We start from the raw sequence: 15,610 nt of genomic DNA, 5'->3' as shown, positions 1-15,610 counted from the left end.
ACACTGACAAAATGTTCAGAAGATATAAGCATTTAAAACCTACAGTTTGGCACTTGAATAAAATCTAGAATGTTTATGACATCACCCTACACTTCAGCTTCTCATCAAATTTCCTGTCCAATCAAATGCTCTCTACGTTTTGTTACAGTACGTCTTTGCTGGACTCACTGGGACGGTAACTTTTAAACAGGGTCCTAATATGTACAATTTTGGTCCAGATATGTAGGCCTACATGTGAGGTATCAGTAGGCCTATGCATCTTTTAGGTACAAAAGTGTATTTTTTGAAAAGGTAGCCATACTGCCCCAGTAACAACTTTTGTACCTTTTTGTACCTGAAGCTTCAGTTACATTAGGTTATTTTTATTTGTTTTAGCCACATCTCATCAGGCATCACACAAAATTTGTTGCCGTGTACAGTTGTAACCCTAAAGGGGAAAAGAGTTCAGATTAGTTTGTTTCCTTTAAATAAGAACACAATTGTTTGAAAACTTATTAATGAAATACTCACACAACAGCTTTTATTGTGCAACAGTATGTTCTCACAGCACTCTTAACTTTAATCGCTGGAATTGGGTCGTCAATGAAGTAGTGACAGCAGGGTCGAGGGACTGTAGGTTCAAACCCTAGATATGGTTCAAACACTATCAATATACAAAACAAAATATACATATTAATTTAGATACTTATACATATTAAAATGTTTCTTTATGTTTAATACTTTGTAAAATCTGGTGGTCTTAATATTTGTAGCCTATTTATCAAAATGTGGTTCTGGGTAAGGTCACTTTTTATCCGAGGTGGGACAGATACAATGACCAAGTGAAATTGATTAAACAAATTATCAGCAAAATCACATACTTTTAATGAAACTCTTATTTTTTTCAATTACGTTAATTAATGATTTATTTATTATATTTAGTTTGCCCGGAAAAACAGCGCTCTTCATGATAGAGCACCTCCCAAGCAAATGTCAAGCCTATCTCTTAAATACTTAAATATGTGTATTTTCAACTATGCTCCAGTTTTCACGGATGTAAAAAATGTAAAAAACCATAATAAAAATCTACATATATTGATTACATCACCAAATCTTATCAAAATCGAGAATAATTTTAATTAAATAACGTTAGTTTGGGGATTTAATTTAAAGAAGAAGCAAAGCCACACCCCGATGAAACTTACGCTGAGCTTCAGAATTCAGAGTCGCCATCAGCATCAGCCCAAGTATCAGAAACACAGAAGTTGCCCTCATGATTTCTGATGTGAAGTTGATCTTCAAGATTTGCTTTCGAGGAGTTGCAGATGTCAAAGTGTGCTCGACGTTGCGCAGAACGATCGACGAGAATTGAGGCGAAGTTGATCTGTCCGTTACACTGTTTGCTTTTTCGCAGATGAAAGTGAAAGTGAAAATGTGATGCTTGTCAAGTATGAATGTCCCTTATAAAGTGGATTATTATGCAATATTTATAAGGTCAAAAAACGTTTAAAATGAAATGTAGCAACAAGAAAACTAACAGTAGCCTAATATCAAATGTTATCAAATAATATCAAATGAGCTTTTGAGATCGTACACACAGCTTGTGATATGAGACGCGTGCTGCTCTGACTGTACGCAGACGTCTTGATATGAGGTGCGCAGTTTCAGATTGGCTGTTTCTTATTTAAACCAGAAACTCTCTTTTGATACATGTGTTGTGATTCCCAAGAAACACACAAACACAAATTATATTGACATTATATTGAGACTTCAAACACACAAGTGTGAATTTTACACCTTGAGTAAATGAATAAAAATATATATGAACTTGCACGTAATTGCTTTCCTCTGCCTATTTTCATGAACTTGGCCTACAACCAAACAAAACTTCTTCTGGTCGTTCATAGTATTACTAATACATTTGTTGTAATAGCTTTCATGTGGCCTAGTGGTTCTCCAACTGGGGGCCGGAGGGCCATGAGATAATGCCAGGGGGGCCATAGTTTAATGACATTTTATAAAATACATTTGTTTATCATAAATTCTGTGTAATTAAACCTCAGATACATAAGGCTACTGACCAAGAGGACCACTGACGTAGCTCACTCATGTTCAGATACGATTCAAATGCAATGTCTTTTCTCCTGTGACAAGGAAGCCCCCATTTGCACCCATTTTAAAACGGGCCTGTTTGTTTAAGTGAAGCTGTTTGTGTTTATTTCAGCTGTTTCATTTCTCTGGTGTTTTCACACATTTTGTAACCAATTTTTTACAGTCAATGGTTGTAAGACACACATTTTCGTTTATGTTCACCGCATTCACACACCTTAGTGTTTTGAAGAGTCTCGTGGTTTGTAGGTGTGATGGAGAAAGTTTTAATAAATGAAGGCGAGTTTAGAGACGAGCAGTAGGCATGAATGGAGAAATGGTCCCTATGTACACTCACCTAAAGAATTATTAGGAACACCATACTAATACTGTGTTTGACCCCCTTTCGCCTTCAGAACTGCCTTAATTCTATGTGGCATTGATTCAACAAGGTGCTTAAAGCATTATTTAGAAATGTTGGCCCATATTGATAGGATAGCATCTTGTAGTTGATGGAGATTTGTGGGATGCACATCCAGGGCACAAGCTCCCGTTCCATCACATCCCAAAAGATGCTCTATTGGGTTGAGATCTGGTGACTGTGGGGGGGGGGCATTTTAGTACAGTGAACTCATTGTCATGTTCAAGAAACAGTTTGAAATGATTTGAGCTTTGTGACATGGTGCATTATCCTGCTGGAAGTAGCCATCAGAGAATGGCTATGGTGATCATAAAGGGATGGACATGGTCAGAAACAATGCTCAGGTTGGCCGTGGCATTTAAACAATGCACAATTGGCACTATGGGGCCTAAAGTGTGCCAAAAAACATCCCCCACACCATTACACCACCAGCCTGCACAGTGGTAACAAGGCATGATGGATCCATGTTCTCATTCTGTTTACACCAAATTTGGACTCTTCCATCTAAATGTCTCAACAGAAATCGAGACTCATCAGACCAGACAAAATTTTTCTAGTCTTCAACTGTCCAATTTTGGTGAGCCCGTGCAAATTGTAGCCTCTTTTTCCTATTTGTAGTGGAGATGAGTTGTACCCTTCTGCTGTTGTAGCCCATCCGCCTCAAGGTTGTGCGTGTTGTGGCTTCACAAATGCTTTGCTGCATACCTCGGTTGTAACGAGTGGTTATTTCAGTCAAAGTTGCTCTTCTATCAGCTTAAATCAGTCGGCCCAAAATTTTCTGCATACTGTACTTTTATAAGGATGTTTATATATATATACACTCACACACACACATATATATATCAGTGGCGGCTGGTGACCTCTTTTTTGGAAGTGAACGATGCAAAGTTCGCGACATGTATGTAGCTTGTCATGTGTGTGTGGTTCGTCATTTCAAAATATGTGTCTTGCGCTATAAAAACTATGCAGAATGGGTGGAGGGTAGAGGAATAGACAAAGGTCCAGAAGTCTGAAGCAGAATCAGAATGATAATTGACCAATGTGAAGCCGGAGAGACGACAGACCATAGAGACCAAACGGTTCTGAAACGCTGATGGGGGAGGTGTGGTTATGGGCCAGAGGAGCAATATATCTGGACAAAAATTTCTCTCTCCCATGTCTCAGAATCATGAGAGGCCAGTGAGGGGATACCCAAAATACCAATTTTTAGGAATACCCATTTCTAAGAAACACATGAACAGATCCAGTGCTACAGACATTACATTGTGACACTTCTTACACATACGTGTGCATTTTATACCTGGAGTCAATGAACAAATATAAACTTGCACATCATTGCTTTCCTCTGTCTTGAACTTGTGTTCCTGGGCCTACAACCAAACAAATCACTATCGCCCTCATCTGGTTGTTCATATTACACCTCTCTAATACATGTATTGCAATATAGTAGTCATGCAGGCTACTCTTTCTTCATGGTTGGAGTTCATTTGAAGTGAGTGTTTTTGACAAGGCTGCCGAAAAAGGATGGACAACTGTCTTGTGTCCTGTGACAAGCAACATGTGCCCAATCATTCTATCAACCTAGTAAATGTGATAAAGAACAAATACTTAATTTTGGTAAACCTTTTCCTACAAGCATGTGAAAAAATAGGTCATTATATAGTGGATAATACCGCCCCTTAATCCGCACTATCGGCACACCCATTTAGTGCAAAGATCAGCTCATTTGCATTGGACACACCCAAAAACCTACAAAGTGGCAATTTTATCATGCTATAATATATTATCTACCTGGTATTTTGAGCTAAAACTTCACATACGTACTCTGGGGACACCAAAGATTTATGTTACATCTTAAAAAATGTTAAATGTCCCCTTTTAAAAATTTGTCCCGGGCCCTGTTTATGTATGTGTTTCATTTCATTTCTGGTTTGTGTTTCATTTCTCTTGTGTTTTCACATATGTTGTAACACATTAACACATCGCATTAACACACCTTAGTGTTTTGAAGAGTCTCGTGGTTTGTAGGTGTGATGGAGATATAATAAATGGAGTCAATATAAATGGAGGCGAGTTTAAAGTTTGAGACATTAATGGAGAAATGGTTTTCATATGTTTGGTTTTGATTGTTGTTTGGCGCTGGTTTGTGTATTTTTTGGGGATTATAGTCACTGAAAATCTGTTTTAACACATTATTGCAAACAGCTATATTATGACGATAACATTTTAAACCCGTTTGATCATAGATTTGATTTGTGCCCCATCATAGATGAAATTATACAAAATGTCATGAGTGTCAACATTAATCAAAGTCATTTTTTATGTGCATTATGAAATAATTATATTGTAAGATGTTCTTATATAAGCAGTGCACACCCTTTCAACATTTCTGTCTGCTGCTCTTGTTGTTATTCTTTATTCTTGGTATTTGTATTGCGAAAAAAGGGTGAAATGTTACTCAATCTCCATTATCAACCTGATCTGAGAGCAGTGTTACTTTTCATATAATGGCTAGCTTCAGATCTATGGATTAAAGTTAGCACCTGATGTGATGGATAAGCTACACTGTAAAAAAATTTGCTGTGATTATGCAGCTGGTTGCCACCAGCAACTTAGAAGATAAAGACTGAAAATGTTTAATGTTTATTTAACATTTAACAAATAACATTAATGTAAGCTAGTGCCAGTAATACCCAGTAATACTATAATTTCTACAGAAATATTTTACAGTGTACAGACAGCAACATAATAAACTAATGCACAAACTTTCAAGATTAACCAAGCTTACCAGATTTTTTATCTCTTTAAACATTTTTTCTTATTGTTATTTGTATGTTTACGGTTTTAAATCTCTAGTTGATCTATCATCTGTCACTTGTAGGTTTTCTGCCTAATTGTACATTATTATGAGATGTTATGCTGCTTCCAAAATCTGTTGTCTTTTTAATACATTTTTATTTTAATGTTAATATGGATTCATTATAATGATGACACAAATCAGAGGTACAATTTTATTATTTATTGGCATTTTAAGCAGAACATATTGCAAATTACATATATTTTTAGGAAAGTTTGAGTGCAAAATCAAATGAGGTTTAACATTGTGGTTTTACTATTAAAGCAAAGAAGTGCAAAAATGTATTTAATAAGAAAGGGCAGATATAAGGTATGAAGCAATAAAACAGTATGATTTAATTTTGCATTTGTAATGGCTGAAGCTCCAGTTATATTAAGCTATTGTTATTTTCTGCAGCCAGGTCTCTTCTGGTTTCACACAAAACTGGTTGCCTTTTACAGTTGTAACCCTAAGGGGGAAAAGAGTTCATATTAGTCAATGTTTGTTTATAGCGCTGCATGAGCTTTTTAAACATTTAGTTTTCCTTTAAATAAAAAATATCTATTTATTTGAAAACATATTTCATTGTAAAATACTCACACAACGCCTTTGTTTGTGCAAGATGAGCTTGTTCTCACAGCACTTTTAATTTTATTCCCTGGAATTGGGAAGTCAATGAAGTCAAAACAGCAGGTCGCAGGGACTGGAGCTGCAAAAGCTGTTGAGAAGACAAAGAAGTTTTGTATCCGTCACACTGCAGTCCAATTCACACAAGAGACCATCCAATGCTACAAAATCTTAAATATTACTATTAATGATATAAATTATCATGGACTTAAGTGCAAAGCACACTATAATAATAAATATAAATGTTGTGTGCAGTAGCTTGATTTTGAATTATTAATAAACAATCAAATCTACACCCAAAATAAACTTACGCTGAGCTTCAGATTTCAGGGTCGCCATCAGCATCAGCCCAAGTATCAGACACACGTAAGCTGTCCTCATGATTTCTGATGTTAAATTGATCTTCAGGCTTTGCTTTCGAGGAGTCTCAGAGTCAATTACAGTCTGATTCCTCTTTCAAAATGCTGTGATGCTAGATCGGAAACTAAGATCTGAGGTTTCTTAAGCATAATTTTTGACCCACCCCACTTCCTTTTTGGCCATGCATATCATCACATTTTTACACCAAGTTTTCTTGCTCTTTGCAAACAGAGATAGCAAGAAATGCAGGTGAGAAAATCATGCAGAGCATTTCATATACATTAAGGAAAATAAGTATTTGAACACTCTACTATTTTGCAAGTTCTCCCACTTAGAAATCATGGAGGGGTCTGAAATTGTCATCGTAGGTGCATGTCCACTGTGAGAGACATAATCTAAAACATCCAGAAATCACAATGTATGATTTTTTTACTATTTATTTGTATGAAAAAAGGTCCACTGTTGGAGCAATCATGGAAGAAGCTAAACATGACTGTCAATCTCCCTCGGACTGGGGCTCCATGCAAGATCTCACCTCGTGGGGTCTCAATGATCTTAAGAATGGTGATAAATCAGCCCAGAACTACACGGGAGGAGCTGGTCAATGACCTGAAAAGAGCTGGGACCACCCTTTCCAAGGTTACTGTTGGTAATACACCAAGACATCATGGTTTGAAATCATGCACGGCACGGAAGGTTCCCCTGCTTAAACCAGCACATGTCCAGGCCCATCTTAAGTTCGCCAATGACCATTTGGATGATCCAGAGGAGTCATGGGAGAAAGTCATGTGGTCAGATGAGACCAAAATTAAACTTTTTGGTCATAATTCCACTAAACGTGTTTGGAGGAAGAAGAATGATGAGTACCATCCCAAGAACAACATCCCTACTGTGATGCATGGGGGTGGTAGCATAATGCTTTGGGGGTGTTTTTATGCACATGGGACAGGGCGACTGCACTGTATTAAGGAGAGGATGACCGGGGCCATGTATTGCAAGATTTTGGGGAACAACCTCCTTCCTGTAGGTTGTCTACAAACCGGAAAGTTGGTGGTTCTATCCCCGGCTCCACCTGACCAAATGTCGAGGTGTCCTTAAACCCAGCTGCTCCTGATGAGCTGGATGGTGCCTTGTCTATTTGTAAACAGCGTAAGAAAGCCTTAGATTTTCGAAAAACATTAATTCATAGTTTATGCTGTTTTAATGTAATTTGTGTTCGAAAAAATATTTAAAAAATCACAATGTATTTGTTTCAACAGTAAACATTAACAATAAGGTCATTATAAATGGGCACAAAGTATTTATGACTTTGAACTAAATGATCCATTGGACATTATTGACTGCCAAAACAAAGCTGACAAATCTGTTTTCAAGTTAATATTGACCTGATTGGTCTGGTTTTGCTTGGTTTCGGGGTTGTGCTTTTCAAACCTTCAGATTAACCAAACCTCTAACCGATTAACCCAGGGTTATATAAAAACTATGCAACACTGAAAAAAGTAACCCAATAAAATAACCCAAATTATTGAATCAAGTGATTAAAATAGCTTTAAACGCCCAGTGAAGCAGAATGGATGGAGGATTGAGGAATAGCCAAATGTCCAGAAGTCTGAAGCAGAATCAGAACGATAAGTTAGTAAACAGAAAGTATTCATTATAAATAAGAATTATTTATATCCATGACAGGAATTTTACATTATTTTAATTTACATGATTAAATAATAGGCTACTAAACAGGACAAAAAGCTCTCTTATAATCAGAAACTCATTTTCTGTATCTCTTTTGATGCATTCATGTGCTAAGATCCCAGAGAAACACATGAACACACATTATATTGACATTACATTGTGACACTTCAAACACATAAGTGTTAATTTTATATGTTGAGTCAATGAATACAAATACATGACGTTTCACTTCCTCTGCCTATGTTCATGAACTTTCTGGGCCTACAACCAAACAAAACACTATCGCCCTCTTCTGGTTGTTATAGTATTACACTATATATATACTGTAGTAGTGTCACATCTTTAATACATTTGTTGTAAAATAGCATTCATGTAGCCAACTCGTGTTCAAATACGATGCAAATAGGAGTTTATTTCAGGTGAGGTTTAGTGTTTATGACAGGACTGTCAATAGAGGAAAGACAAGTCTTGTGTCCTGTGACAAGAAAGCCCCTTCACCCATTAAAAACTTGTTCCGGGCCCTGTTTATTTAAGTTAGCGCTGTCATGCAGCCTGGAAATGCGACCTCCGGAGGCTGCAGCCTTATTGAGAAACGCCCATATAGTCATTTAAATTCATTCAGCGTGGTTACTTTTACCTTTCCACTGTACAAGACAACACAGAAAGGGGCTGTGTGGGGTGCCAACCATCTGCGGGTGCGTAATTATCTGATCCAATTCAAGCTTTGGATGCATTAAAGAAAATAAACTTATGCGACTACACCCGACTACACCGCATGTGACGTGCGACCGGAAGTGATGTATTTCAGTGTGTTCTAATCAATACTGTGTGCAAAGTTGCAATTATTAATTATTTTTAACACTTGAATACTTTAATTACTGGTAAGTAAATGATTAACTATAGCCTACATATATTCATAGATTAAAGGTTTTCTCCCATGACAGATTTACGATTAAACTACATTTTCATTACGACTGCCACTAGGGGGCGAACACCCGACAGTTAAATCTGTATGTAATGTACAATGTAAAGGCTGTTTAGCCTATATATCTATAAAATATTAAAAAAAGAAAACATGTAGTGCAACTTTAGTCATTAGGAGAAGACTGGCTATATGTTGTTATTACTTGACATGTAACAATTAATGAAAGTTAAACAGTTATAAACAAAATATGTTTAGGAGTGTTGATCTTTTACACCTTTACTATTAACATTTGGCTCTTACATGTTAAACTGCAATTGTTTTAAAATATTAATAAACAAAATATGAGTTTTCAGTAATTAAAAGGCTTTTAAAATTCAATTTTTTTGAAAATGCATGTTTTTAATATGTTTTTTTAAATATACTACAACAAAAGTAACAAAATCAACAACAACACACACACATATATGGTAAAAGTAAAAAAAAAATCAAAAGTAAAAATAGGGGTAAAAGTTTGGCCCGCGTCATATATACAATTTTAAAATCTGGCCCCCGAAGAATAGTAGTTGAAGACACCTGTTATATAGGGACTAAAACCACCCCTTAATCTGCACTATCCAACCACGGCATAGCCATTTAGTGCAAAGATCATCTCATTTGCATTGGACACACCCAAAAACCTACAAAGTGCCAATTTTATCATGCTATAATAAATGATCTATCTGGTATTTTGAACTAAAACTTCACATACTAATGTTAATATGCATGCTTTCAAATGATGACACAAATTCAGTGATACAATTTTATTATTTATTGGCATTTTTAGCAGAACTTATTGCAAATTAAATATATTTTTAGGAAAGTGTGATTGCAAAATTATAAGAGGTTTAACATTGTGTTTTTTACATAATTAATGGAAAAAAGTGCAGAAATATATTTAGTAAGAAAGAACAGATAATAAAGCAATGAAACCATATGATACATATTTGCATAATGGCAGAAGCTACAGTTATATTAGGCTATTGCTATTTTCTGCAGCCAGGGCTCGTCGGGTTTCACACAAAACTGGTTGCCTTTTACAGTTGTAACCCTAAACAGGAAAAAAGTTCATATTAGTCAATGTTTGTTTATAGCACTAACGTGAGCTTTTTAGATTTTTTCCCCTTTTAATAAAATAATAATTGAAAACATATTTAATTGTAAAATACTCACACAACGGCTTTGTTTGTGCAATATGAGCTTGTTCTCACAGCACTTGTAATTTTATTCACTGGAATTTCGAAGCCAATGAATTTGAAACAGCAGATGGCGGGGACTGGACCTGCAAAAGGCTGTTTAGAAGATAAAGAAGTTTTGTATCTGTCACACTGCAGTCTTGTAATTCACACAAGAGACCATTCAATACTACAAAATCTTAAATATTACTATTAATGATATAAATTATAATGGACTTAAGTGCAAAGCACAGTATAATAAAAAATATAAATGTTGTGTGCAGTAGCTTGATTTTGAATGTTTCTTAATAAATCAAATTTACACCCAAAATAAACTTACGCTGAGCTTCAGATTTCAGGGTCGCCATCAGCATCAGCCCAAGTATCAGACACACGTAAGCTGTCCTCATGATTTCTGATGTTAAGTTGATCTTCAGGCTTTGCTTTCGATGAGTCGCAAAGTCAATTACAGTCTGATGATTCCTCTTTTTAAATACTGTGATGCTAGATCGGAAACTAAGATCTGAGGTTTGATAAGCATCATTTTTGGCCCACCCAACTTCCTTTTGAAGGCCATGCATATCATCACATTTGATTTTACACCGAATTGTTCTTTGCAAACAGATGTAGCAAGAAATGCAGGTGAGAAAATCATACCGAGCATTTCATATATGTCATGGAATCGCCAGGCTTCGCCCCCCACTCACCCGCAAACGATTACCTGCTTATTCATTCATATATATTACATTTAACCAGTATTAAGAATATTAATTATTTATTTAAATTATTATTTCATATATTTACTTTGAAGTATTTTTATGTACGTCTTGTTCTTTTTATCAAAATATAAGATCTGTTTCCTGTCTGTCATTGGTCAAAAAACCTGATAAGCTTATTATTTACAGCCCCAAAATATTTTATAGCTATTTTCTGCACAGTGTATTTGTATGAGAATATTTATAGACATATTTTATAGATTTATTCTATATATGTGTGTGTGTGTGTGTGTGTGTGTGTGTGTGTGTGTGTGTGTGTGTGTGTGTGTGTGTGTGTGTGTGTGTGTGTGTGTGTGTGTGTGTGTGTGTGTGTGTGTGTGTGTGAATATATGTATATGTATGTGTATATGTATATATATACTTTAAAATTCAGGCAAGGTATAGAAATATAAATGTACGTGCATTTGATATTACACATTGCAGATTGGGTTGTTTTGGAATCTGTGGTTGGGTTAAATATAGATATACCCAATTGTGGGTTGCTTTAAACCTAGAATGTTGTACAACCAACCCAACATGTAGAAAATGTGTTTTACTCTGTGCATGAAGGGTATCGATTTGGTTTGAACATTGAAAGAGATTAAAGTGTCTATTTGACATTAATATATTTGTTTGATTACATTAACAATAAGGTCATTATAAATGGGCACAAATAATTTTTGACTTTGAACTAAATGATCCAGTGGACATTACTGACTGCCAAAACAAAGCTGAAAAATCTGTTTTCAAGTTAATATTGACCTGATTTGTCTGGTTTGGTTTGGTTTGGCTTGGTTTGGGAGGTTGTGCTTGTCAGACCTCTAACCCATTAACCTGGAAATATATAAAAACTATGCAACACTTAAAAAAATAACCCAATAAAATAACCCAGATTATTAATTCCAGGTCACACAAAAAGCTTCCTCTTATAATCAGAAGCTCATTTTCTGCATCTATGTGCTATGATCCCCAAAAAACACATGATCACACATTATATTGACATATTTTGACACTTCAAACACATAAGTGTGAATTTTATACGTTGAGTCAATGAATACAAATATATGACGTTTCACTTCCTCATGAACTTTCTGGGCCTACAACCAAACAAAACACTATTTCCCTCTTCTGGAGTTATAGTATTACACTATATACACTATATACTGTAGTAGTGTTACATCTTTAATAAATTTGTTGTAATATAGCATTCATGTAGCCAACTCGTGTTCAAATACGATGCAAATAGGAGTTTACTTCAGGTGAGGTTTAGTGTTTATGACAGAACTGTCAATAGAGGAAAGACAAGTTTTGTGTCCTGTGACAAGGAAGCCCCTACACCCATTAAAAACTTGTCCCGGGCCCTGTTTATTTAAGTGCTGTTAACGTTAATTGTTTTGCTGTTTGATTTCTGTGGTGTTTTCACACGTTGTAGTCTAACACACACATTTTCGTTTATGTTCACCGCAATCACACACCTTAGTGTTTTGAAGAGTCTTGTGGTTTGTAGGTGTGATGGAGAAAGTTTTAATAAATGGAGGTGAGTTTAAAGTTTGAGACATGAATGGAGAAATAGTTTGAGTGTGTTTGCATGTTGTGTGGCGCTGGTTTGTGTTTTATAGGTTCTAGACCCTTTTACTGTTTGTACACAATGATGACGTGGCAGCGTATGTGCACGCAATTTGGCAACGGAAGTATGGTAAGAATCAGCAATGAAGCCACACAGATAGAGAAAGTTATTTTAAAAAGTTGACTTATCAACTTTTTCAACACAGCTACCACATCCGTGTACTATAGTGGAGTGAATAGAAGACGTTAACAGATGACCAAATATAAAGTGGCCAGATACGTACATATATTATATTAGTGCAACCAATTGCAACAAGCAGACATTTTGATTCTGGACAACCATTTTAATAAATGTTCTGAGTTGCTAACACATTAATGGGGAATAACACCACTTCTGTTGCCAAAATGCCCGCGCAGGCTATTTGATCGCGTGGGCTGTAAAAGGGTCTATAAAGGGTATGAACATGACGTCACCTTCCGCGAAAGTGACGTACGCCCACTGACTGGCAAAAGTCTTAGCGACAGCATTAGCATAGCGTGAATATAGCGGCTATATCTCTGCATCTCTTTATCGTATTTACACCAAATTTGGTAGGTGTCATCACAGTCATGGCCTGAGTCACCATCTACTGTTTCGGTCAGCGCCCCCTAGTGGTCAAGACATTTGAGGCTATATCTCTGTATTGCTTTATTGTATTTACACCAAATTTGGTGGGTGTTATCAGTGTCATGACCTGAGTCACCATGGCTGCGTCCGAAACGCATACTGTATAGTAGGTACTGAATTAGATAAAGTACCTACTTAGCGTTAAAACAGTAGGTACTGTATAGTATGAATCCTGGTAGTATGAATGAGATTCGGACGTACTACATCACACGTGACATATGTCGTCATCACGTCATGTAATTTCAGCGCGAAAACAACCGCATGCCTCGTCTTCTTCGTTGGATAACTCCTCTCCCTTGGGCATCATGGGATAGTGAAGCGTCCATCGTATGCACACTGCAAAATCTAACCGGAAGTAGTAGGTCATCCAAGTACTTTTCGCATACTGTTTTTCGAATACTATGTATTCGGACATACTACTCGCCTCGCCTACTGCTTTTCGCGTACTATATAGTATGAAGTAGGCGGTATCGGACGCAGCACATCTATTGTTTCAGCCAGCGCCACCTAGTGGTAAAGTGATTTGAGGCTATATCTCCATATCACTTTATTGTATTTACACTAAATTTGGTATGTGTCATCACAGTCATGAATTAAGGCACCATCTATTGTTTCGGCACAGTGCCACCTAGTGGTCTCAAGATACAAAAAAATTGCTTTTTTTCTAAAACTAATGCAAACATAGATCTTAAACCATGACAGTATCATTTTTTTGCCATATTCGGCTTGACCACGGTATCGCTGCTTGCAGCTATATTGTTAATAGTATTTGTGTGATCAACTGTGCTAACAGATTCAACAAAAATTTTAAGCGGTCTTTTTCCAGCCTGCAAAAAACACTCAAGTCAGTAGACATATGTCAGGCATGTAAACTTTTGGAATAAAAAAATCCTATTACAATACACCAATGAATTCTCTTATTCTGTGTAATTGCAAAGTTTTGTCAGTGAGCCTTCATTAAAAAAACATTCATTATGATGAGCCTTGTGTTCTACAAAGGTGGGAAGGTTTAAGCAAGACAAACATATATTTTAGGAAAAGCAATATCTGACCATATGCCAATGTCCACAGACTGGTTGGTTGACAAGTTGTTAGGGTCACTGTTAAGGCCAACTAAATTCAATGTACGCTGATAATAGTCCATTTTACTGGCCTTTTTGCAGCAGCCACTATGAAAACCAGCCATTTTGTTGAATGTTTTGCCACTCAACAAGGCGTGTTAACGTGAAAAAAGTGACGTCGTTGCATACCCTCTATTAAAATCTCTTTTAAAAGGGATAGTTGATGAAAATGTTGGCTTTATTTTCTCACCCTCATGTTGGTGCAAACCTGTTTGATTTTTTTTTATTCTGATGAACACAAAGAAAAGATACTTTGATAAATGATGGTAAGCACACAGCTGATAACCATTGACTTCCATAGTAGGAAAACAAATATTATGGAAGTATTGTGATAAATGATGAAAAAGATACTTTGATAAATGATGGTAAGCACACAGTTGATGGTACCCATTGAATTCCATCATAATTGTTTTTCCTACTATGGAAGTCAATGGTTACAATCAGCTGTGTGCTTACCATCATTTATCAAAAATCTTATTTTGTGTTCAGAATACAGGTTTAAAACAATATGAGGATGAGAAAATTATGACAGAATGTTCATTTTTGGGTAAACATCCCTTTAACACATAGGCCTACACTCTCAGAAATAAAGGTACAAAAGTTGTCACTGGGACAGTATACCCTTTCAAAAAGGTACACCTTTGTACCTAAAGAGTGCATATTAGTTCTTCAAAGGTTCATATTGGCAGTTCAAAGATACATATTTGTACCTAAATGGTACAAATTAGGACATTTTTTAAAGGGTACTGCCCCAGTGACAGCTATGTACCTTTATTTTTGACTGTGTACACATTATTGCTGTATATATGTTTTTAAACCTGTTTGATCATATATTTATTTGTGACCCTATCATAGATGATATTATACAAAATGTCATGGGTGTCAACATTAATAACAAAAGTCATTTTTATATGCATTATGAAATAATTATATTGTGTGATGTTCTTATATAAGCAGTGCACACCCTTTCAACATTTCTGTCTGCTGCTCATGTTGTTATTTTTTATTCTTGGTGTTTGTATTGTAAAAAAAAGTGAAATGTTACTCAAACTCCATTCTCAACCTGATCCGAGAGCAGTTAAGGTTTTTTTTTCATATATTGGCTAGCTTCGGATCTCTAGATTAAAGTTTGTTAAGATCAACCACGCTTACCTGATTTTTTTTCTTTAAACTTTTTTTATTATTCTCATTTGTATGTTTACGGTTTTAAATCTCTAGTTGATCTATCATCTGTCACTTGTACATTATTATGAGATGTTATGCTACTTCCAAAATCTGTTGTCTTTTTAATACATTTTTATTTTAATGTTGATATGCATGCATTTTAATGATGACACAAATTCAAAATTACAATTTTATTATTTA

The 15,610-nt window shown here is 35.8% G+C and overlaps 1 non-coding gene across 1 annotated transcript; it reads right to left on the bottom strand.

The window, feature by feature from the left end:
* Positions 1-9,718: 9,718 nt before the first annotated feature.
* Positions 9,719-10,256, bottom strand: LOC129434103 (uncharacterized). The gene is made up of 2 exons (XR_012369824.1): positions 10,135-10,256; positions 9,719-10,012 (listed from the first exon to the last, which is right to left on the bottom strand). It is a non-coding gene; the product is annotated as an uncharacterized protein (transcript).
* Positions 10,257-15,610: the final 5,354 nt, after the last annotated feature.

Source organism: Misgurnus anguillicaudatus, chromosome 6, assembly GCF_027580225.2.
Source record: "Misgurnus anguillicaudatus chromosome 6, ASM2758022v2, whole genome shotgun sequence".
In the NCBI taxonomy this organism is placed as follows: domain Eukaryota; kingdom Metazoa; phylum Chordata; class Actinopteri; order Cypriniformes; family Cobitidae; genus Misgurnus; species Misgurnus anguillicaudatus.
Note: the sequence above shows the minus strand (reverse complement) of the source record. Positions and strands in the feature narration are given on the sequence as shown.